We start from the raw sequence: 22701 nt of genomic DNA on the forward strand, positions 1-22701 counted from the left end.
TCTGTCTATCAAATTGTCATGCCTTTAGGACCTGGCCTTGGCAGTCATAGGGGCTGAGTTGACTTTAATTCATTTTTATAATCTTTGGTTAATTCGTACAGTACCCTATAGGTTTCCATATAATATTGAAAGGGAGAACGAAATGGATAAATCGCCAGTTGAACTGGATTTTTTTTAGGTGATACATTACATCCTGCTCTTTGTGTGGTTAATTGCATGATGCTGTATTTAGATAAAACAGCCACATAAAAGTGAATATATCACAATTATTAAAAGCCTCAAGGAAACCATTTAGACCAGCCAAAATGAATACCTTAAGATGCTTGAAACTTTCTGTGATGAATTGAGCAGGGATTAGTTACAAAACAGCTGCTAAAGGGATCATATTGTCAATTATTATGAAAGCAGCAAGATGGGCTTCTACTCGCACCTTTTTGCATCACTATTGGAGACGATCTTATTCAGATACTGTGGAGTAGAGTTTACTATGGGAACCACCAGGTGAGGTTATTCTCCCACCAGCTTTTGCTAGTGGCTAGGTGGCAAACCTCCCGAAGAACAAAACAGAGTTTGCAGGAATCTATGATTTGCAAACTTACTTTGTTCTAGGGAATAACGATAGCCACCTAGCTACAGTGGCCCATTCCCATTTTAACAACATACTCTAGATAGACTGATGGCTGCAAGAAAAATTGTTACAGTATGTAGCCCCCTGTAAACAGCACAGGCTATACATATCTTCCACCTACTGTGGTCAGTCCTGTTAAGAGCAGGCACCAGTAGTGATCATGGGTTTTCCCCCTTCAAGCCCTGCCCTGAGTGATAGATGCAGGCCCCTGACTCTGCTGCAGGCATGAGACAGAGGGGAGGTCCTGCTGACATCATGAGGGATGGGGCTAAGCCTATTTAACAGCCCATTCCTGTAAGCGACAGTTAGTCTACTCTGGAGTCTACGAGGGAGTGGACTCTGGAGTCTATCCTGGGAGTGAGAGGAGTATACCCAGCTCCATCCTGGGAGCAAGCAAGAGAGAGAGCTCTGGCCTATGACAATTGGAGAGCGAGCCGAGTTCATGTGGACCAATGCCCCTCACCCCGATGATGGGGTGAAGGGGAGAATCCATCCCCCACCCAGAGGATACCCTCTGAGGTGGGCAGTGGGGTATTGAGGCCCCAGCACAGTCCATCCTGTCGGAGTGTACACTTGGAGGGAAGGAGAGGAGGAAAGGCCTGTACCGAGTGGAGGGTCGTGTGAATTGGGGACATTGCTGTTGTTGTAGTAGCTGCTTGTCGCTACTACTGCCGGGCGCAGCTCGGCGCAATAAAGAGAGACATTACCTTTTTTACTAAAGACTGTTGTGTGATTCTGGAGCATCCACCCTGGGACCAGGGGTCACTCTTCTATACGGGTCCTACCCTATACCCTGGGAAGGTATAGAGGATGGAGGCGCTGCACCACCACTGAAAGCATGGAGGCTACTACCCCAGAAGCCTGGTCCTGTTATCCCCCATACCACCGCAGGAGACTCAGGCCCTCTTGTTCCACGCACGTACGCACCACCCAGTACATGTAATCCGCCCTCACACACCCTAGATATGTCAGATGAGTCTAGGGGGGGGGGGGGAAGCAGGGTTACAAGTATAACAGAGTTTTGCATTTTATCATATAGGCTCACACAGTTGGAGCAAGATCAACTGTCCTGAATGTCAGAGATAGGGACAGAAACAATAGAGCAGTGTAAATAGATAGTGGTGATTTATTGCAAATACTTTGAGTTGTGCATTGTTTTATATTCCTTGTTATAAGAAAAATAATCTTTATTGATTAATGAAAAGTTTTATGCATCAGAATTTGTTTACTTGTCTCTTATTTTAGGATAAGTGGAAAATAAGAACATGGTGTCTTAATTTTTTTATTAGGGTACAATTAAGAGAATTGTCATCAATTTGTTAAGCTTCCAGAAAACATTATTACCCCCGAGCCATGTGATTGGCAATTTTTGCCAAGCAGATATTCTTAGGGAGGATAACCATTCGAACAAAGTAAGTTTGAAGATCATGGATTCCTGCAAACTCAGGTTTTTTTTTTTTTTACGATTTTCTAATGCAATTATAATAATATAATAATAAGCGTGAGCGCTTCACCCCCCACATTTTAAACCGCTCTGATTGTCCATTGAGGGGTCGCGTGATGCTCCCGGCGCATGCACAAGGCACGCGCCCCCACCCAGATCTTCCCCTCCCCCCCTGTGTGGGCTGGTAGTGCGCTCAGGAAAGGGAGGAGAAGAGGCAGTCTCTCCAGATGAACATTCACAATCCCGTCAATTGTGTAGTCCTCATTACTCAGCCCCCTCACTTTCATATGCTCCTCCAACTGCAAGGGACAGTGGGTAAGGTGTTGGTTATAGAAACCTCGGTACACAATGGTCACTTGGGACCCAGTGTCCAACAACGCTGAGGAGTATACACCATCCATAACAGCGGTTATGATAGTGGCTGGTCCTACCCAACAGTTAGCGTCCAATGGTTGGGTTCCATGGTTGGGGCTTTGCTTAGGAGGGTCATCAGAGGGCTTGGAAGTGTAAACCCCTCAAATCATTACGTTAGGGTGGGAATTCTTAATTGGAGTTTTTTTGTTGTTCTTTCTCGGGGCATTCATCGGTGAAGTGTCCCTTCCGACCACAGCTGTAGCAGATGAGGTCCCTGCGAGCGGTGTGGCTTTTATAGGTAGGAGATACTCTCTTGGCCGGTTTGGACTTGACGGCCGATGACTTTGATTGTCCTCCACTAAACTATAGGGCTCTTTACCCGTTGGAGCGGATGTTCCCTTGGGTTCACCCTTGAGGGGTCCTTTGGCCTTCTTGGGGTCATGGAAGTGTAGCTGGACTTCATGCTTCCTTACATGCCGCATCAAGTCAGGCAGCTGGGCGGCACTGTGGTGGCCCAGGGCTATTGGGTGGGAAGGTAGTGATCCCGGTTTATTTCTGTAGCCGAAATAATTTCCTTGGCAAGGAGTGTCCTCAAATATAGCTGGAGCCTGCGGACGAAGGCGGACAATTCCTCATCCTCCTTCTGGTGGAGAGTCTTCAACTGGGCCATGAGCTCATCCTCGTTGTCTTCGCTCATATAGGACTGGGCCAGCAGTACCAATAACTCTAGAGCAGAGACTTCTCCATCTGTGTCCCAATGCTTTCATACCAATTGGGCAGCCAGGGGTCGGAGACACTCCACCAGCCTCTGTCACTTAATGGCTTCAGAACATGACTACTCGTCAAGCACTTGGAGAGTGTGTTCCCTCCAAGTCTAAAACCCTTCTTTTCCTAAGGGCTTTGGCACTATCCCCGAGAAGGCCTGGAGCTTTCAGTAATTCTGAGCCTGAGAGGACATTGTTTGCGTGTCAACTAGTTGGGGTAGAGTTACACCCAAGCCAGAGCCCCCCCATCAGCCCAGTGGAGACTATGCCTCAGGTGAATGCTGCGTTTCGCTAATAAGTTAGTGGCACAGCCCACAATGTAATCATTGAATGCATTTGCAATGTCAGTGGGGTTTGTCAGAGTAATATCCCCCTTAGTGATATTACTTGGTGGTTGATGGTTAGAGGGAGATTGGAACAACGGGGAAACTAGGGCCCCTCCATGCACAACTGCCAAGTGCCACGAAAGGAGCAGTCCTTCCAACAAGGAATGCCAGGCACCGCAGAGACCCTCATCCCCTTCCTGGTGACGGATTGTCGACAAATGAGAGGAACATCCGAGGACGTCGCCCACAGGACCCACCAGATGCCTGGTCTCCAGTGTCCGGTCCAGCGGAGCGCTATCCAAGGCCCCCTCCTGCGAGGGAACCCTCTCCATGTTCCGCCTTCAGAGAACAAGACCACCAGCATGTGGACTGTCCAAAGATGGATTGTTCCTTCAGCAGGACCGTCGCCTTGGCCTTCACTGGAGAAAATTACAAGCCCTGGCTACTTCCAGCCCAGGTTGGGGGAAAAACCATCCAGGCACTTGTAGATTCGGGCTCTGGGAAAACTCTGGTCTTCCAGAAACTGTTACCGCCTAACGTGTCTTCTTTTGACTCTCCATGGAGTATAGAATGTATACATGGCGATGTAAAACGGTATCCGACGGTCAAAATATGGCTACAGGTAAAAGGTCAGGAGGCCTACCTAGAAGTAGGAGTCGCTCCTTGGCTCCCTGCCCCCGTTGTGCTCAGCCGGGACTGGCCTTTCTTTTTGGACCTAATGGCTCCAGTCTCTCATGAGGAGCCTTATTCTATGGCTCAGGAGAACCCTGTCAAACTGTTCCCCTTCTCGGCAGACCTTTTTCCCAGTAGACACCAGGTTCCAAAGACTCAGAAGCAAAGACGATCTGACAAACAGGACTGATTGCAGAAATCTGGGTCTCAAGGTGACCATTCTAGTAGCCAGAAGTCACAAGTGATGGCTGAGGATGGCCAGAGGGAGGGGGATATGGGCCCTGGAGATTTACCAGACCTATACCTCCCTGACTTTCGCCAGAGGCAAAGGGAAGACATAGTCCTTGCTAGACAGTATGATAAGGTGGTAAAAATTGATGAGCAGATATTAAATGCACAGGGGGTGATAGTATTCCCCCATTTTGAATTATCAAATGATATCCTGTATAGGGTAAATAGGCAGACACAAACAGGGGAGGTCACCAGACAGATATTGGTTCCCAAGGGGTTTGTTAAATCTGTGTTCACTCTAGCCCATACTGTCCCTTGGGGTGGTCAGCTTGGCAGGGATAAAACATTGGACCGTATTTTGTCCTGATTCTATTGGCCAGGGATGCATAGTGATGTTGCTAAGTTATGTGTGGCATGTCCGGAGTGCCAGATAACTAGTCCGAAGGGACAAAAACCAGCCCCTTTGGTTCCTCTACCCTTGGTGTCAGTTCCCTTTGAGAGGATTGGGGTAGACTTGGTAGGACCTCTAGAACCTTCTGCGAAAGGACACAGGTTTATTTACATGTTGACAGACCAAGGTACAAATTTTATGGCTAAACTGATGTAGGATGTCTTAAAATTACTAGAGGTCAAGTCTGTTCAGACATCGGTCTACCATCCACAGACTGACGGATTGGTGAAAAGATTTAACCGAACTCTAAAAGGGATGCTGCGGAAATTTGTAGATTCAGAGAAGAGAGCCTGGGATGAACATATCCCTTTTCTGCTGTTTGCAGTGTGGGAAGTTCCACAGGCCTCCATGGGATTCTCTCCATTTGAACAGCTGTATGGCCACCAGCCCCAGGGTTTCCTAGACCTCCTAAGGAGTCCTGGGAAGAACAACGGTCCCCTTCTAAGATTACCCATTTATTGGACCTTAGGAAGCGCCTAGATGTGGTCGGCATTTTGCTAGGGAGAATCGTAGATCAGCCCAGGACTGTCAGGAGAGACATTACAATCAAAATGCACGTATGAGAGTATTTCACCCAGGAGATCAGGTGATGTTGTTGTTACCCAGTTGTGAGAGCAAACTCCTAGCCAAATGGCAGGGCCCATTCGAAGTACTCTGCCGCACGTGTGATGTGGATTACGAGATCGCTCAACCAAGGTCCAGGAAGGGTAAACAAATTTACCATATGAACTTGCTGAAACCTTGGAAGATGCAGCGGTCTCTATTCATCCACCCAGTGGAGGAGGAAACGGACTTGGGTCCTCAGCCCCCACGGGAGAACATCATGGGTGACGATAAAATCCCAATGGGTAGACAGTTGTCCTCTGAACAAAAAGGGTACTTGTTAGAAATAATTATACAATTCAATGATGTTTTTTCTGATTTGCCAGGGCAAACTAATTTAATTTCACATGTGATCGAGACAGCACCTGGGGTAAAAGTACGTTCCCATCCTTATAGGTTGCCTGAAAGTCGTAGGGCTCTGGTAGAGAAGGAGGTACAAGAAATATTACACTTAGGAGTGATTGAGGAATCATGCAGTGAGTGGTGTAGTCCACTAATTATGGTCCCTAAACCTGATGGGAAGATTTTGTGTGGACCTCCGAAAGGTCAATGCGGTATCCAAGTTTGACGCATATCCGATGCCAAGGGTGGACGAGTTAATTGACGCCCTTGGTAACACGGAATATATATCCACGCTGGACTTAACAAAAGGATACTGGTAAATACCTTTAGAGGAAAAGTCCAAGTGCAAAACAGCCTTTTACACTCCCATGAGTTTATACCAGTTTGTGACAATGCCATTTGGACTGCATGGAGCCCCAGCCACATTTCAGAGACTCATGGATAAAGTGCTGAGACCCCATATGGCTTATGCCACAGCCTACCTAGATGACATTGTCATTTATAGTAAACACTGGCGGGCCCATCTAAATAGGCTGAAAGCGGTCCTCAAATATCTAAGAGAGGCAGGGCTCACAGCCAACCTTAAGAAATGTGCCTTAGGTAAGGCGGAAACCAAATACTTAGGGTATGCAGTGGGAGGTGGAAAAGTAAGGCCACTAGCCGACAAGATAGTTGCCCTGAAAGAAGTTCCGACCCACGAAACAAAAACACAGGTACGCTCTCTGCTGGGTTTAGCAGGGTACTATCGGCAGTACATTCCCAACTACTCGGAAGTTGCAGCCCCATTAATGGACCTCACAAAAAAGTGTGCCCCACACAAGTGGTATGGTCAAGGGAGTGTCAGAGAGCCTTTGAGGACATAAAAAGGTGTCTATCAGAGGGTCCCGTCCTTAGAAGCCCAGACTTCAACAGGCCTTTTGTAGTGCAAACAGATGCATCAGAGATAGGGCTAGGGGCAGTGTTGTCACAACAGTTTGAGGGAGTGGAACATCCGATCCTTTTTCTGAGTAGGAAATTGTTGCCGAGGGAAAAAAATCTACTCAGTGATTGAGAAGGAGTGCCTCGCAGTAAAGTGGGCAATCGAGGCTTTGAGGCATTACCTGGCAGGAGTCAATTTTACTCTGGTGACAGACCATGCTCCATTGAAGTGATTAAATATTATGAAGGACTCCAATGCTAGATTGACCAGGTGGTATATGGCCCTCAAACCCTTCTCATTTGAGATTCAGCACAGGCCTGGAAAAGAAAATGCAAATGCTGACTTCTTTTCTAGAGAAGGGGTGGATGGTCGGGCTTCAGCCATGCATGGCCCCAGCCACACACTAACAGGGGAGGAATGTGACAGGGTGAATGAACGTCACCAGCCATATACCTGGCAAATCTATGTTTAGGCTTGCAGTGCTGCAGTGACGAGGTTAAGTTTCAGTTGAGAAGGGCTGCTTAATTTGTCTGACCCCAGCTGCATAATGAAGGTGTTTTAAAACCCCCAGGCTGTACATACATGCAAGCTAGCTGGTCAGGAGACAAGACTACAATACTGAAGAGATTACTGCTATAAGGTCTGTTTTTCAAAGTACAAGTGTGATGAACTGCCTGTGTCCTGCATCCTTAAGAAGCTGCCTTGTTTTCTATGCTGAAGAGAAGCTATTTTGTTTTTGTCTGCTGAAGAGAAGCTATTTTGTTTTGTGTGCTGTATGTTTTTAAGGCTCAATAGAGAAGCCTTATCAAGAGAACCCGCGTGTGTGGTTGCATGTACCCTGCAACAGTAATGATTACGAAAATGTACAACCTCATGTAGAGTTGATTGTGTAAATAGTATAGTGTGTGTTAAGATTGTACAGAGTGCAATGCATTTTTATATATTATATCATTTTATACTGTATGTTATATAACTTTGTATATGTGTGATATGTTTTGTTATACGTTCCCAAGCGGGATCGTTGGAGTTTTCACCAGGGGAGGATGTAGCCATATATCCCTCTTAAATTCTGGCTGCAGACCACATGTTGCCAGGCAACCAACAGAGCTGCTAGAATCTCCTGAGGGGAGATTAGAATGCTAGTTGAGCTGACAGTTAGGACTGTTAGGGCTGGAGCTGGACACAGAAGTGGTAGGGTGTGAGTGTGCAGGTGCCTGTGGCATCTACACTTAGGCCAGAGACTCCTGATAGGCCCCAGCTATGCCCAACTCAACTTAGTTTGTGGCTGCTATAGGCCCATAGATAGGTATACTGACCCTGTAGCTTGTAGTGAGGGACACAGCCAGGACACAGTGGCATCCTGGCCCTTGGTGGTCTGGGACCAGATCATCCCACAAATGGACGCACCTGCCAGGTACCCCACGCACAAGTGCACCAACACTATAGTGGCAGCGCTGACCACATATAAGGTTGAGGGGTTATATCCTTGTGGACACCAGGGTTGTTGGGTGCCCGGGGGCCCTATCAGGTACTGTGGGACTGTGGACAGGAGTGTGGAACACTTGGCAGGTGGTTACAGATGTGCAAGGCCTGGCAGGTAGGCTGTAACCAGTAGCCATACTTCGTCCTGCAGTAAAGCTGTTATTTTATGTTTTACCCAGTGTGTGTGGTTATTGTAAAAAAAAAAAAAAATATATATATATATATATATATATATATATATATATATATATATATATATATATATATATAAATACAGAGAAAGAAACCTCTAAAAAGCACTCAGACAAATTATACAAAATAATGATAGTAATTTATTAAATAAAAAAATAATAAAAAAACAAAAACAGCTGACTGAAAACCTGCCTGACTAAACAAAAATAAATTGAAATTAAACAGACCCGAGGATAACTAAATTTCCATATACAGTAGAACCAAAACATAATATGATCAATACCTAAGATGATATGACCACTATGGGTACAAAGTTCCCATAGCGATCTAAAACCGGATGGTCGTTAAGAAAGATACTGAGCAAAAAATCAATAAAGGAAAATAAATAATAAACCTTTAAAGAAAATAAATGAAATATGGTAAACAATAATTAACAGGCATGCTATACCAGTGTGCGGTGCACTTAATAAAGAAGACCTATAAGCATGAGACTATACATATAGTACATGACATCAAAAAAACATTATTTGAAAGGTACTTCAGTGACCCAAACACAGATGTCAAAAAGATGGATTAATGGGAAGATACACAGCTCCTGTGATAGTATAACACTGCAGTCTCTGGTAGACAAAGCCACGATCAAAGAATAACTTCCAGGGGTAAACAAAGGAAATATAAGGTCCAAATAAAGTGCTAGCAAGCAGGGCCAGCAGCGTGAAAGTCCCACCGACGCGTTTCGCCCGCTAAGGCTTATATATTTATAAATGTCCTGTAACGGGTAAATCCACACAGCAGAATCCATTACAGATGGAGGCGCTGAAGAACACCGTACCAGTGTACACACCCGACTCCCTGCAGCGGAGCTCAGACCTCCTGTGAACGACAGGTATTGCACCATACACACCATAGCCACACATCCTCCAAGGGGGTGGGGGAAAATGTGCTATTGTACATAAATAAAAAACCTGTGATCGCCTGTTAGAGGTGTGCAGTTAGAGTGACAGATTCAACCTATGTCTTACTGCTCGTCTCTTACAGACAGGTTGTCCCTGGTAGGATTAAATACAGCAGGGACCCCTGCTGTGTTAATCCGATGGGCCATTAGTTTGCTGCGGAAAATTTTGACAGAATTTCAGGGAAATGTCAAAAACCAATTTGATAAATGATCGGATAATGGCCGCTGCATCTGTATATACAGTACACACACACACTTACCATAAGCAGCAGCAAACTGGATAGAGGAGCCAGCCCAGGAAAAGAACATCTGCTGGGCTCTGCTGCACGACCTGCTGGGCTCTGCTGCACCACCTGCTAGCTGGAATGTGAGCTGCACACAACTTTTTTTTTAATCTGACCAGCCAGGGGGGCTATTGCTTTCTTGCCCCCAGGCCTGTCAACTCCTGATATACAGTGCAGGATTTGTTTAACTTTGCAACTTATTTGTGTACCCAGTATGCAATAACACACCTTTTTCTAAAAGCATATAAATTAAAAAGGAAAATCAATCAAGCATTGCATGTTGCAGGTTAAACACAGACACTAAACTTAGAGTTAAAAGTATCCAAAATCTAAAAAGCAGTAAAATAATAAGTTTGTTTTAATGCTGTTTAGGAGAAAAGTGCTACTGTATGTAGAATCTTTACTTTTCTGTTATAAAACCAGAATTTGTTTATGAAGAAAATAGATTTTTAAACAATTAAAATCCTCAACACATTTCTAATATACCTAGTGCTACCTAGAATGAAAGAGTTTGGGCATTGTATTTTTAATATATTCACATTTGACAGTATTATATGGCAATGGCAAATGAAGCAGTCAAGTTAATTAATTACATTTCACTAAAGAATGCACTTTCGCAGAATGTTTTCTTTCTTTCCCGCTGTGTGATGAAAACGACTCCTGAATTAGTCCCGAGTTACTGAATTTTAAACTTTAAATAAAAATACGTGTTGGCTGTCAGTTTGGTTCAAACATTCCAAATGTTTATCTGTTTTGTGCTCTGTAAACAGAACTGACATGTAAGAATAGCACCAGTAAACCTTTGGTGCTGAAGTACCTTGAATTTCCCCAGTGTCCTCACAACTGTAGTTTTCTGTAAATTGAAGTAAAAATGACAGCTGTCGTGAATAGTCTTTCATGAAATATTCATGCCGACCTTTAGAAGCTATATGTTACAATTACTGTTGTAGCCATCAAGATCCTGTGCTGGGATTTCACACCTTCACATAGCAGCAGATTGGTAACCATTTCAGAATTCTTATGAATTTTAACAATATTATGTCATGGGTAAGAATTTTGTGAGTATCAGCAGGATGGTTAAAGACATTCTAAAACAAATACATCCAATAAACACTGTCTAGCAGATAATACACAAAGATTGCTCACATTTTGAGAATCCATAAAGATCAGTCCGAGAGAAGAAACTCCGGTCTGTAAAAAAAGAGTGAAATTTAATGAGAACAAGAGTAAACAGCAGTCAACGAGTTTTGTCATTTTTAAACTTTTCTAGTGGGAACAAATAAAAAAAATTCAGATTTGGGAAAATCCATGTCAGCAAAAACTCAGAGGTGGCACCAAGTAGTACCTACTATAATATACAGTATAATAAAAAAATTAATTGGTGAAACGTTTTTGAACTAGCAAAATATTTTGTACATAATTTTCTTCTAACCTTTACAGGGCCAGGGCCAGGGCCACTGGACCTCCAGGACATCTGGGTAATTTGATCACTTCAGGAGTAATAATATGGTGCAACTGGTGCCCAGATACTGGGAAACAAAAGTGGAGGAGCTCCACTTCCATTTGTATTAAGCTGGCTACTCCGTCGAAGTGATCAGTCTAATCTACTCCTAGAAAATGTGTAAGGGTCTATGATGTACCTGAATTGTCAGATGGGCATCAGGCATGGCTGGGCCATTGTTGTGCCTGGTATGTCATAAGGGCTCCGTAAATATTACAGTATCTGCATCTCAGTAATTTTTCTCTACCCATATATCACTCAAAAAATCCCATAATGCATCTAACCACTAAAAAAAATGTTTAATATGGATGATGTTTTCTTTACTAAAATCTAGAGTAATTTCTACTTTTTTTCTGTGATTTTAATGTGACACTAATATATGAAAATGTAAACAAAATTAAAAAATAGGCCACAGGGCATAGAAAGCTCTTTAAGTAAACTTATAGTAAAAAAAAAATGCGAAAAAATGTAATTGACATATATGTTGAATTGAGTTGTTATTAAATATGTCAATTAAATATATACTGTATGTATCCATATATCCTCTTGGCTACTAATCTACCCTGCCTAACACATAAGACCTGGTACCAGTGCAGGCAGTATTATGGTTAATCTGGGGTTTCCCCTGCAGTAAGCAGTCACAAGAAGCTGTATGGTGCTCCAACATGAACCACTGGCTAAATAGCCCAAGAATATAAGCACATTATATAGTGTCCCTGGAGGTCCCAGACAGTCCAGACCAAAATACTCCAACCCTTGCAATAAAACCACTTCCACTAGATACCGATTAGCTGGAAAAAATCCCACTGTAATGATGTGGCACCTTCACTGGCTAGTGACCAGACATAAACATCGGTTGGGTAAAAATTTGTTTATACTCAAATTGCGCGCTGACGTCACCAGCGTTCCCCGCGACGGATGGATGGCGGCAAGTGGCGGGAAATTAGAGTATATTAGGTAGGTTATTACTAGGCATCACCTGGAGAAAGAGCCACTGGCTCGAAACGCATTGGTGGGGGCCTGAGGGCTCCGTTTTTGTATTTTTGCACTGATCCAATAAACTAACATTTTTATCTGGGTCCCACTCTCCTTAGTAGTTTATTTTGTACCAGCTGTGCTCCATCTCTCCTTCCTTTGGATGCCCTGCAGTAAGCAGCTCCCTTGAGTGACAGCTGAGAGTGTTGGAGATTTCAGAGTGTTGGAGAGATGTCATCTCCCTTAGTGGAGTGGGGAAACTACCCCTTATTCACCAGGGAATAGGGGAGCTAGGGATAGACCTTTGGGGCCTCAAGCTCCCTGGGTTAAGTCCAGGGACCCATCCAAGTATACCTATTGTATGCTGATCAGTTTGAAGAATAAAGACTGTTCCTGTTTTATATATTCCTGCCTGAGAGTGCAGATAATCATGGGGAGTACCAGAGAGCTTTCCTGCAGGCACAGCACTAAGCTCTGTTGGGGCCTGCAGGGAATGGAGGCACTACACTGAGTGAAGAACTGAGAAAGAACCCTAAAGGCTGTCCTGTCTACCATCAGCGAACACTCAGGGCCTTCCTGTGACCCAACAAGGGAACATGGGTTACATATAGGTCTAGGGATCTATGATTAGTACGTAATTAAAGGACTTAGTTAAGTATGTAGCATTTACAAAGACTAATTAAATATACTGTACTTAGCAAGTTTCGTGCAGAAAAGAGATGACACGCTTTATCTATGTCATCCTCTGTAAATAGCAATTTATTTCCTTGATGGATCAAAATGAAATACAGAATAAGCAGGAACATGTTTAAGGGGTTACATTTTGGAGCTTGAGATCTTTATTTTTTTACAAAGTTCAGAAGCCTTCTTGAGTGTGACTGAAATAGAATTGCTGCTGCTTTGTGGGTGTGTTGTTTATGTCCCGCTGAAGCGCTCCAGTATTTACAATATAAATGGCTACATCTGAAGTTTGCAAACATGCTTATCTGAGACTTTGGCAGGGTTGCTTCACTCTAGCTACTCTTGCTGCAATTTCATTACTATTTTGAGCACAGTACAACAAAACGATTACAAAACACACTATTGATACAGTACATGCAAAATAAATATTGTACATTTTGTACTATTGTTTTCTAGTACTAAATGGTGCTAATCTTTAGCATGTCAGCTTACTTTTATTTCATTGGGACTTAAAGGGTGCTAAAGTTTAGCACTGTTTAGTGATTCTGGATCAAATGTTTACAAAGTACTACAAATAGGTGTGGATGTGTTATTTGAAAGGCCATTGTCATATGCATTGATTAAAGTATACAGAAATGGCCCTAATTTTCCCTGAGTTTAACGCATATCCACAAAGCTAATTGTATGTAAAGCCAATGGGCATTGTAAACCTTATTAGGCTTAACACTATGTGAAGTTAACACTGCCTTGCATTATCTTAAAATAACACAGTGTTAAGCACGTCTTACCTAAAGGTGACCTTACTCCGATCCAGGCACGAAATAAGGGTTTAACTAGGGAAAAGAGGAAAGGAGGAAAGAGTCTATTTTTTTAAATACTAAGTGACTTACTGTATATACCTCACTTAACATTCTTTTATACAATACATGGTGAGAGACATGTGGCCAAATTGAAAACACCCGTGATGCCTGAGAAATATACTAATTTTAATCATTTGAATATACTTTGATTACCCAAATTAGCAGATTTCCCAGGTTTCTCAAGTGTGCTCAGTTTTGTGCACAGGTATCTCTCTCCTTTAATCTTTTCTACCCAAATACCTATATTTCAAGGTCTGGATGAGTACCGCTACTGTCACATACACACTTACCTATGTGGATGTGTGCGGGTAAAAGGTAGTATATTAATAACAACTAGCCTCTCAGTTAGCCTAATCCCCTCCCCACAAGGCATTATGAATGAACACTCACCCCCAAAACCATCTCACTACAACCCAATTACGCTGCCACCATCAGGATTAGTTTAAGGGCTTGAACCTCAGGAGTCCTTAGTCATCTATTCTACCAGAAAAATACACAAATTAAACAGAAATTGATCAAATTAGGGCAATATCTTCAAAAGGAAATAGGTTCAATTAGAGCTCAAAGACTTTTGATATATTTTATATGTAATAACATAAAAGGAATACATTGCTTCTTATAGTAAAAGGATTATATATATAAATCTTCAAAAGAATTATAGGTTCGTCTGGAACCATATATATAATGACTTTTACCAAAGAATTAATTTGATTTCATAGGTAACAGACAGGGTACAGATAATGTTAGGGGGCTAATCAATATGATGTAGCTGTTGCATAATTCTAATTTCAATAAACCTTTCACTATAGTGCTGGATGTACAAATAGGCATTTGAGCAAGACGAATGGTCACATTTATGGGCTACAGTAAGGGACTGAAGGAGTTAATTCCCTTTGCAAGGATCAGGAAACTGCCAACTGGTGTCAGGTTTCCTGCCTGAGATGTGAAATGAACTGATTAAACAGGGTTTAAAAGGCAGGAAGTGAGCACCAGGGTCCCTGTTGTAGTCTCTATTAGTTCCTGTTTGACAAGAGAGGAGGGTCACAGAGGATTGCCTGTGACCAAGCTGGGATTCACACCTAGCAACAACGGAGCTCCAGCCCGCAGGGATCAAGGCTTCTTGTTCACCAGAGGGATTTTCCTGGCACCACAGAGAAGCCTGCACAGAAATAGTGCAAGAGACTTTTTTTTTTAAGTATTTGATGAGATTAAAAATATCACAGACATAGATGTCCCTTCCTCCCTGAAAATGTTCTTCTTGGATTTGGGTTAATTGAGGCAGGGTTACCTCTACACAACACAACTTTTATAAAAACTCGTTATTCGCTTCCAAAAATATATTGGCTCTTCTCCCTCGACTATGGAGGAATAGCTAGAATAGGTTGATTTCATTAGGATTACTACTACATTACAACAAACCGCTCAACCTCACCACAAATATTATAATACTAGCAGATATACCGGGCGTTGCCCGTGATGTAATATTCTGCCTCCCCCATCCTCCCTCTCAACTCCCTTCCCCCCCCTCTTCACAGCTGTTCAGGCTTCCACCCCTTCTATCCTGACTCTTTCCCCCCCTCTCTCCTGACTCTCTCTCTCCCCACTTCTCTCCTGACCCTCTCCCCCACCCTCTCTCCTGACCCCCTCCCCCCTCTCTCCTGACTGAATACCACCCCCCGCCTGTACGCTGTGCGCCGCCATCTTACCGGGGTCAGCTGCAGGAGGAAGGGGGTCCTTCCGGAGGCTGCCTTCCCACTGCCTGTCCCCCCGCCAGGGAGGGAGGGAAGTGAGCGTTGGTGGCTGGGGCAGGAGGGCCGTGCCGCGCTTCCTCTCCATCCGGGAGCCGGTGGGGGGGAGGGAGAGGGAGAGAGAGAGAGAGTTGGGTTACGTCATAAAGCCGGGTGACGTCATAGAGCCACCAATCTGATTGGCCAGAAGCTGAGGACCAATTAGATTCACCGCAGCTAGTACCAACCTTTCGATTTTATATATTAAGATGACAAAAGTGCAAAGAGGGAGCAATTCAGATATAACAGACTGAAATGTGACCAAAGAGTCACAAAGTCCCTAAATAGATGCGCTCGTCAAAAAGGAAAGGGACAATGGTGAGATGCTAATACTGTATCTCAAGTGTTTGCTGACAGGATCCAATACCACATTCAGCCAACACTTGGAATATTAGCATATCGCCATTGTCCCTTTCAATTCTGACGAGTGAATCTATTTAGGGACTTTGTGACACTTTGGTCACGTTTCAGTGTGTGATTTCATTAGGATACTGGAGAAATTCCCTCAAATATCAACTCCCCAATATTAAAGTGGCTGGTCCCTTTAAAATGAATATGATGGAGGGGTGTAGGGGAAATTGGAGTTTACCTGCTGATTTTGAGAGTTCATGGGTTTTGAATATCTGTAAGATTATCATCATCAAACTCATAGTAGACGGCTGAAGATATATACCTGACTTAGGTTATTGATATTCTCAAGCCCCAATACCTAGAGATCCGTTGCTAACCTGCATAACTACTTATATTAAGATTGTGGATGCTTATATTGAGGTTTTTTGGAGTATCAGCTATTTAGGCATACCTATTTGGATGATTAACTCTTTGCGCCACACTAGTATGGGGACTTTTAATAATGTATATGTGTCTTTAATTTCAATTTAGAAGTAATAACATTTTATAAATTTTTTTGGTTTCTCCGGTGATTCTGGGTTATTAGACCTGATTTACAGTAATTCACTGCTGGGCTATCAAGTCCATCTATTGATATTTATATATGGCATAGAGTGCTCACTATAGGGGGAAACTTTCTGATCTTTCTTTGATCAACACTGTTATAATAACCATATTATCCTCCAGAGCACCTGTCAGTTTTCTGTCAACGTATGGTGATTGCGGTTTCATTTATCTTACTCTAATACATGTGTTGTGTAGGATTAATTAAGTAGTGGTGATAACCTATGTGATAATTATCCCAGTTCACTTTAATATGATTATTTCACACATGTAGGATCCACTATTTTGTGATTTTTTTGTGATGTTTCATGGTGATGTTTTGTTTAGTGTTGTAATGGGTTGTCATTTTGTAATAAGTAATGTTTTGTGATAGTTGATTGGAAGGCTGTTTTTTTCTATTCGGTATAGTGATCCCTATTGGCTAAGAGTTCCTCTAGTCAGGTATTTAAGTAATACCCAGGGATCACATGACTTAATCCCTAAAGAAGTGTTATATGACACAAAACGCGTAGGTGACGTCATACGCAGCGACGCGATAGCCGTGACGACTGACATCCAGGGTGCAGTTCTGAGACTCCACGAGGACGCTGACAGGAGCTCTTTAGCTTGAGGTCTGTGTGCTCTCATCTTGCCCCAAACTTTTTCCCTGCGAATACATCTAGGGATAGCATTGAGTTTCCAAGTCGTGAGGTTCTGTTTATAGCAGTTCCTTTATCCTCTGTGGGTGTCACGGATCATTTGATCATTTGATCTTTACTTGTCATGTGGTGTTATATGTTCTGTCTTTTTTACTTATATAGATTTTGTGTACTAATTTCGGTTTTGTTTCTTTCCATGTGCTCCTATTTTTGTGTATTTTTGTGTATTTTTGTGATTGAGTGTACCCCGCTGATCACGGGAGACTGGGAACAGCAGGGAAGACCCATTATTAAAGGGAGGAATATCGAGGGACAGCGCTCACATTTTCCTCTCTGCATTTGACGATTTCTCTTCTCAGAAACACCATTACAACTACCTACTTTGGTTGAAGGGAATAATTTAATTTCCAATAAAATCAGAGTATAAAATACACCATTACTTTCTCCCTATAACTAACAGATTAATTAGTAAGTATATCTGTGCCCTCACAGGAATCTTACGTACCCATAGGTGCACTGTATGACAATCACACTTGTAACCTTGAGAGAGAAATAAATGCTGATATTTGTAACCGCTGATATTTTCAGTAAGAATGTGTATATTTGCCATTTACAGATTTATACCTGGCATCACTAAGATGTGTGCTGAACATGAATTATCCTAATTAATGTTACTCTGTAATGACAAGAATAGAGTGTCTCAGGGATCACTTTCAGTGCCTGGTTCCTGTGCAGTTTTATATCTTGTCTTTGAAACTATCAAACTTAGATAAGCATCTCCACCACTGACTTACTGTATGGGTGCATGCAAACTAATCATCTTTGTCAGTTTAATATAAGTAGTTAGGTTCCTGAACAACTGAATGCATTTCTTTAAGTGTTATGACACATATATACATTGGGCAGAATTAAACATATCTTTTAGTAAGGTAGTCTTGGTGTCCATACGGCATGCAAACTTTAATTCTTGCATGGCTTTATTGTGACATTTAGTGTGGCAACTCTATAGATGGACATTTTTTTCAAAGTCCAGTTCTCCTCAAAGACAGAGATACAAAGTAGAGCTCTACTCACAAGTTCATAATGAAGTTCTCTATTTAATGTGACAGCCAAGAACAGTGGAATAACAATGTTTCATCCCCTGATGTAATGTCCATATAGAACCTGAAACTTTGTTATGCCACTGTTCTTGGCTGTCACATTAAATGGAGAATTGCATTATGAACTTGTGAGTAGAGCTCTACTTTATATATCTGTCTTTGAGGAGACTTGTACTTTGAAGAAATTGTTTCTGTGATGTATTGGCTGCACAAGAAGGTTTCTTTTCGCCTGAAGCTGTTTCCCCGCACTTCGGAATTGAAGTCTATAGGTGGGCAAGATTTTGTCAGGAATTCAAATCTGCCGTGTATGTGCAAATTCCTTTCAGCCACAAATGAGTCTCAGAACATCATATTCGTACATTTTTTTTGTCTTTCACTGGAAATTCACTCCTGTGGATATATATATATATATATATTTATATATATATATATATAAAATACATGAGATAGAGAATCTAATAAAATAGGTCTCTCTCCCACAATTCACCTTTGGATTTCCGTGTGGGGATTGGATTTTGGTTAAAGCAGTGCATAAAATCTGGGGAACAGATTTATACAGTCTCACCCATCTCCAATTAACTCAAGCTAAATTTCTGTGTTAACTTTAATGGACTTTTGTGGATAGACGGTTGGAGGGAATTTGTGAACTTTAAAGATATACTGCACAGTATGTATATTTTTAGCTATACTTAGCTCTTTACAAGAGAGACAATACAGCACAGGGAATTATAGTACAATAAGTGAAACATATAAGATCAGACATTAGGCAAGGAAATCCCTGCCCATAGATCTTACAATCTAAGTGGTATGATGGGAAAGTTACAGGCAGTAGGTGAGGGAATAAGTGCAGTCGATGGCAGTCATTGATAGGAGTGATTGTGGCTTTGTGACAGTAGCCATGAGTCTAGGATATGGAATGCTTCACTTAAGAGGTGAGTTTTAAGTTTAGTCTTAAAAGTGGGGAGAGAAGTTGCTTGATGTACAAAAAGTGTGAGGGAGTTCCACAGGTAAGGGGCCGTGAGGGAAAAAAGGTTATGGTTAGAGCAAGCAGTAGAAGTGAAAGGAGTGGTAAGGAGACAGTTGTGAGTATAACATACAGTAGGAGATAAGTAGGGGCATAGCAAGAGATCAGAGCTGAAATGAAGGCAGGAGGAGATGACTGGCGAGCCTTGAAGGTAAGGAGAACTTGATGAGAAGCCAGGAGAGGGATTTAAGGGGGAGATGAACAAAGACTATTTTGGGAGAAAGTTAAATTATTCTCACAGCAGAATTTTTGAGATTGCAAAGTAAAAAGTTGTGAGATGGAATATCTGATAGCAGTATGTTACAATAATCAAGACGGAAAAGGATAAAGGCGTACATTAGTGTTTTAGCAGTAGTGTGACAGAGTAAAGATCGAATCTTAGCAATATTACAGAGGAAGAAGCATCAAGTTTTAATACTTAAAAAGACATTTGCCTAGGTTATCGCTGTGATGATAAAGGGATAAGAGGCCACTAAAATAAAGGTTAAGCCCAGTCCGTGGCACGGCCATCCCTCCCTGAGGGATATGGCCACACTGGATCTCCAGCTGGCGGTTCTTAAGTTGCTAACCACCCAAGAAACTGCCTCTGACCAACCTTCATCCTCCATGTTCAGCTGCAGCTCCCTGTCAGGTCCTTATCCCAACCTCTATTACAACAGTTTTGCCCTATTTGAGGAGGATATGGTTGACATTAACAGGTTCCTGCAATCCTTCATGCACTAGCACTTCATGCACCAGCTACAAGAGAATGACTGGGTAAAGTTTCCAGCACCCCAGCTCAGCAGCAAGGCAGCAGGCACCCACTGAGAGCTGGACCTGGAGAATGGCATCCCCACTGCTCCTGGGGCCAGCGAACACTGCTCCCAGCATCCCATCTCCTACATGATGAGCAGCACATTAGCCTCAACTGCCCTACCAGTTATCCAGCCGCCCAGCAGTGAGACCATGTGAAGCACCATGGTCAATGGGGTGCACAGAATTTGCCTGGACCACCGGCACTCAGAGAACCTGTACCGGTATCACCTGCGACTGGTGATCCTCAGTCAGCGGATGACTTGGTTGATGAACACCGGAGCAGCAGTCACACTAATCCAACTAGACCTGATTTCACCAGAGCACGTACTTCCTGGGGAAAAGGTGCAGCTCAGCATAGCTAACGGAACAATCCAGTCCCTGTAATTTGCCCAGGTGTACCTTTACTGGGTCATGGCCAGCGATATTTGTATGTTTGGCGGGATGCCGATTATGGATGTACCTCTTGTTTGGCTGTGATCTGGGGAAGCTCCCAGCTAGACCAATTGCAGCTGTAAACTTGCATCCCACACCTGGTAATATTGGCTCTGCTTTATGGGAATTCAAGCCTGAATCCCCCAGGATCCCTTCCCCTGTTGCATGGGCTAATCCCTTGAGTCTCACTGCCTGGATCATCAAGGGACTAACCCAGGCAGACCAGTGATGCCAGCAAATCATGGGTACAAACCGTACCTGGTGTTGTAAAAAGGAAGCAGCACACAGCCAAGGGTCAAAAAGATGAATAAAAAATGTATTTATTAATCAGACATAACTGAAAAGAAGGTATAAAAAAACTCTTCAATGCGCACCTTGGGGTGCTTTATCATGGAGTAATGGTTCCAAGTCTGATACCCCAACTTCAGAGGACTTGGACTTCTTATCATGCTACCAGTTATCCTGGGGAGTGGAGGACTCTGGAGCCCCAGTTGGCCTTGATCTTGGTGCTCCACAAGGATGGATCTTGCACCAGAGCTCTTGGTTTAGAGAAAGTGGTGTGACAGCAAAGGTCTTAAGGACCCCTCAAATAAAGATTAGCTCAGTCCCTGGCTCCTGACATCCTTCCCTGTGGCTCATCTGCCACCAGACCCATTGGCTACCTTGTTACATGCCCAGGAGCCCATTAAATGCTATGTAAATGTATATGCATTATTCCTGTGTCAAAATTTATCAAAAGTATAAAAATGTACTTAGTGTAACATAAAGCAGGACTTTTATGCAGGGACAAAGAAGATGTGGCCAACAGTAGAGATTAGGCTGGAGGCATCCAACCAAAGACCAGAACCATTTGCCGCCTTCCTAGCTAGAGTGGCTCCAGCCCAGTGGGAGATATCATGTTGGCCGTATGAAGCAATTGCCAGATCCCTCTGGTAGGCGCTGCGCTTATTGCCCTAATTGAACTTCCCTCCACAAAGTCCTTTAACTCTGGGAAGCCACCTCCAGCCCTGATAGGTCCAGGGAGGTGAGCCTTCGTTTCCTGATTAGTCCATCAGGACAATTTGAGCTCTTCACTGGTCACCAGCCCCTCTACCATGCTTTACTATGGCAGAAGGGACGATAGAGAAAGGGAGCCCGATCAGTGCTCCACAGCTCATTTGAATCCTGTTGTGCAGGTGATCTAAGCGTTGTGCTCTGAAGATGTTTTGAAGCCCCTGAAGGAGGATCAGAGAGCCCAAGGAAGTGGGAAATTTGAACTTGCTTTGTGCTACAGGACTATAGGTTTGCCGGCAAAGCAAAGAGCAGGACTTTCAATGGGAGATTTTAATGTTTTCTGCCGTGACTTGCACCAGAGGGGTCTGGATGGTCTCTACCCCATCGGAGAGTGGAAGAAAGCCCTTGGTAAGCTATTAATGTGGTGCTCAGCACCTAACCATTTAGAAGGTCCCTTGTATGCCCCATTTTTGGGGAATATAGCTCTGATTGTGTGCTCTGCTTGCTGGCTGCGGCTAGAATAAATCTTCTTTATTGAATTTCTTTGCCCTGTCTAGTGTCTAGTCAGTTATATTCTGGTCTACCTTGACAAGCGCCTTGTTAAGTCAGTACAGAATCACTGTGGATCTGGGCCTAAATACCTACATTATGCAAAATGTACAAATTCTGTGTTTGTTTTTAAATGTACAGATGAATGAATACATGCTGAATGCTACATTTGCTTTATAATTGCTGTTTAAGATATTTTAGAATGCAAGGGAGGCGGGCTTAATTGTTCTCTTTGTGATATATTAAATGATATTGGGATTTACTGTGCATTAAAATCGACTGTAGGCGGACGCTCACAGAGGTATGCAAGGGAGACTGGTTATTGTGAAATTAAATAAGGCTTTTATTGCGCCTGTTTCCTTAACATCAGGAAACCATCCAAAAAAGGGGTAAACAAAGCTTCTATTCACTTGGGAGTATTTCTAGGGAAATACTATGCAGTCCACAACTCCCTTTAGATAAGCATGTCTCCCAGCCCCAAACATATATCATGAAATGAGCAGATATAAAAAGTCTTATAAATGAAAGTCTTATCTGTTCCTGGTGGTTTGGAGGGGAAATCTTCTCTGTTCCTGGTTGCTACCTTTTCCTCAGGGTTTTGTCAGCATTCAGGTTTAGAAGTTTCCCCTGTGTCTTGCAAGCAGCCTCTTCTGGTAGACTCAAGACGTCTGTCCCCATGTCAGTCTCACAAGTTGTGAGAGTCAGGGACAATCTCACTTCCTGTCTCAAGGGCAGGCTTTTCTAAGCAACCTAATCAGACAGGTG

The sequence above is a fragment of the Ascaphus truei genome, chromosome 3 (assembly GCF_040206685.1).
Source record: "Ascaphus truei isolate aAscTru1 chromosome 3, aAscTru1.hap1, whole genome shotgun sequence".
In the NCBI taxonomy this organism is placed as follows: Eukaryota; Metazoa; Chordata; class Amphibia; order Anura; family Ascaphidae; genus Ascaphus; species Ascaphus truei.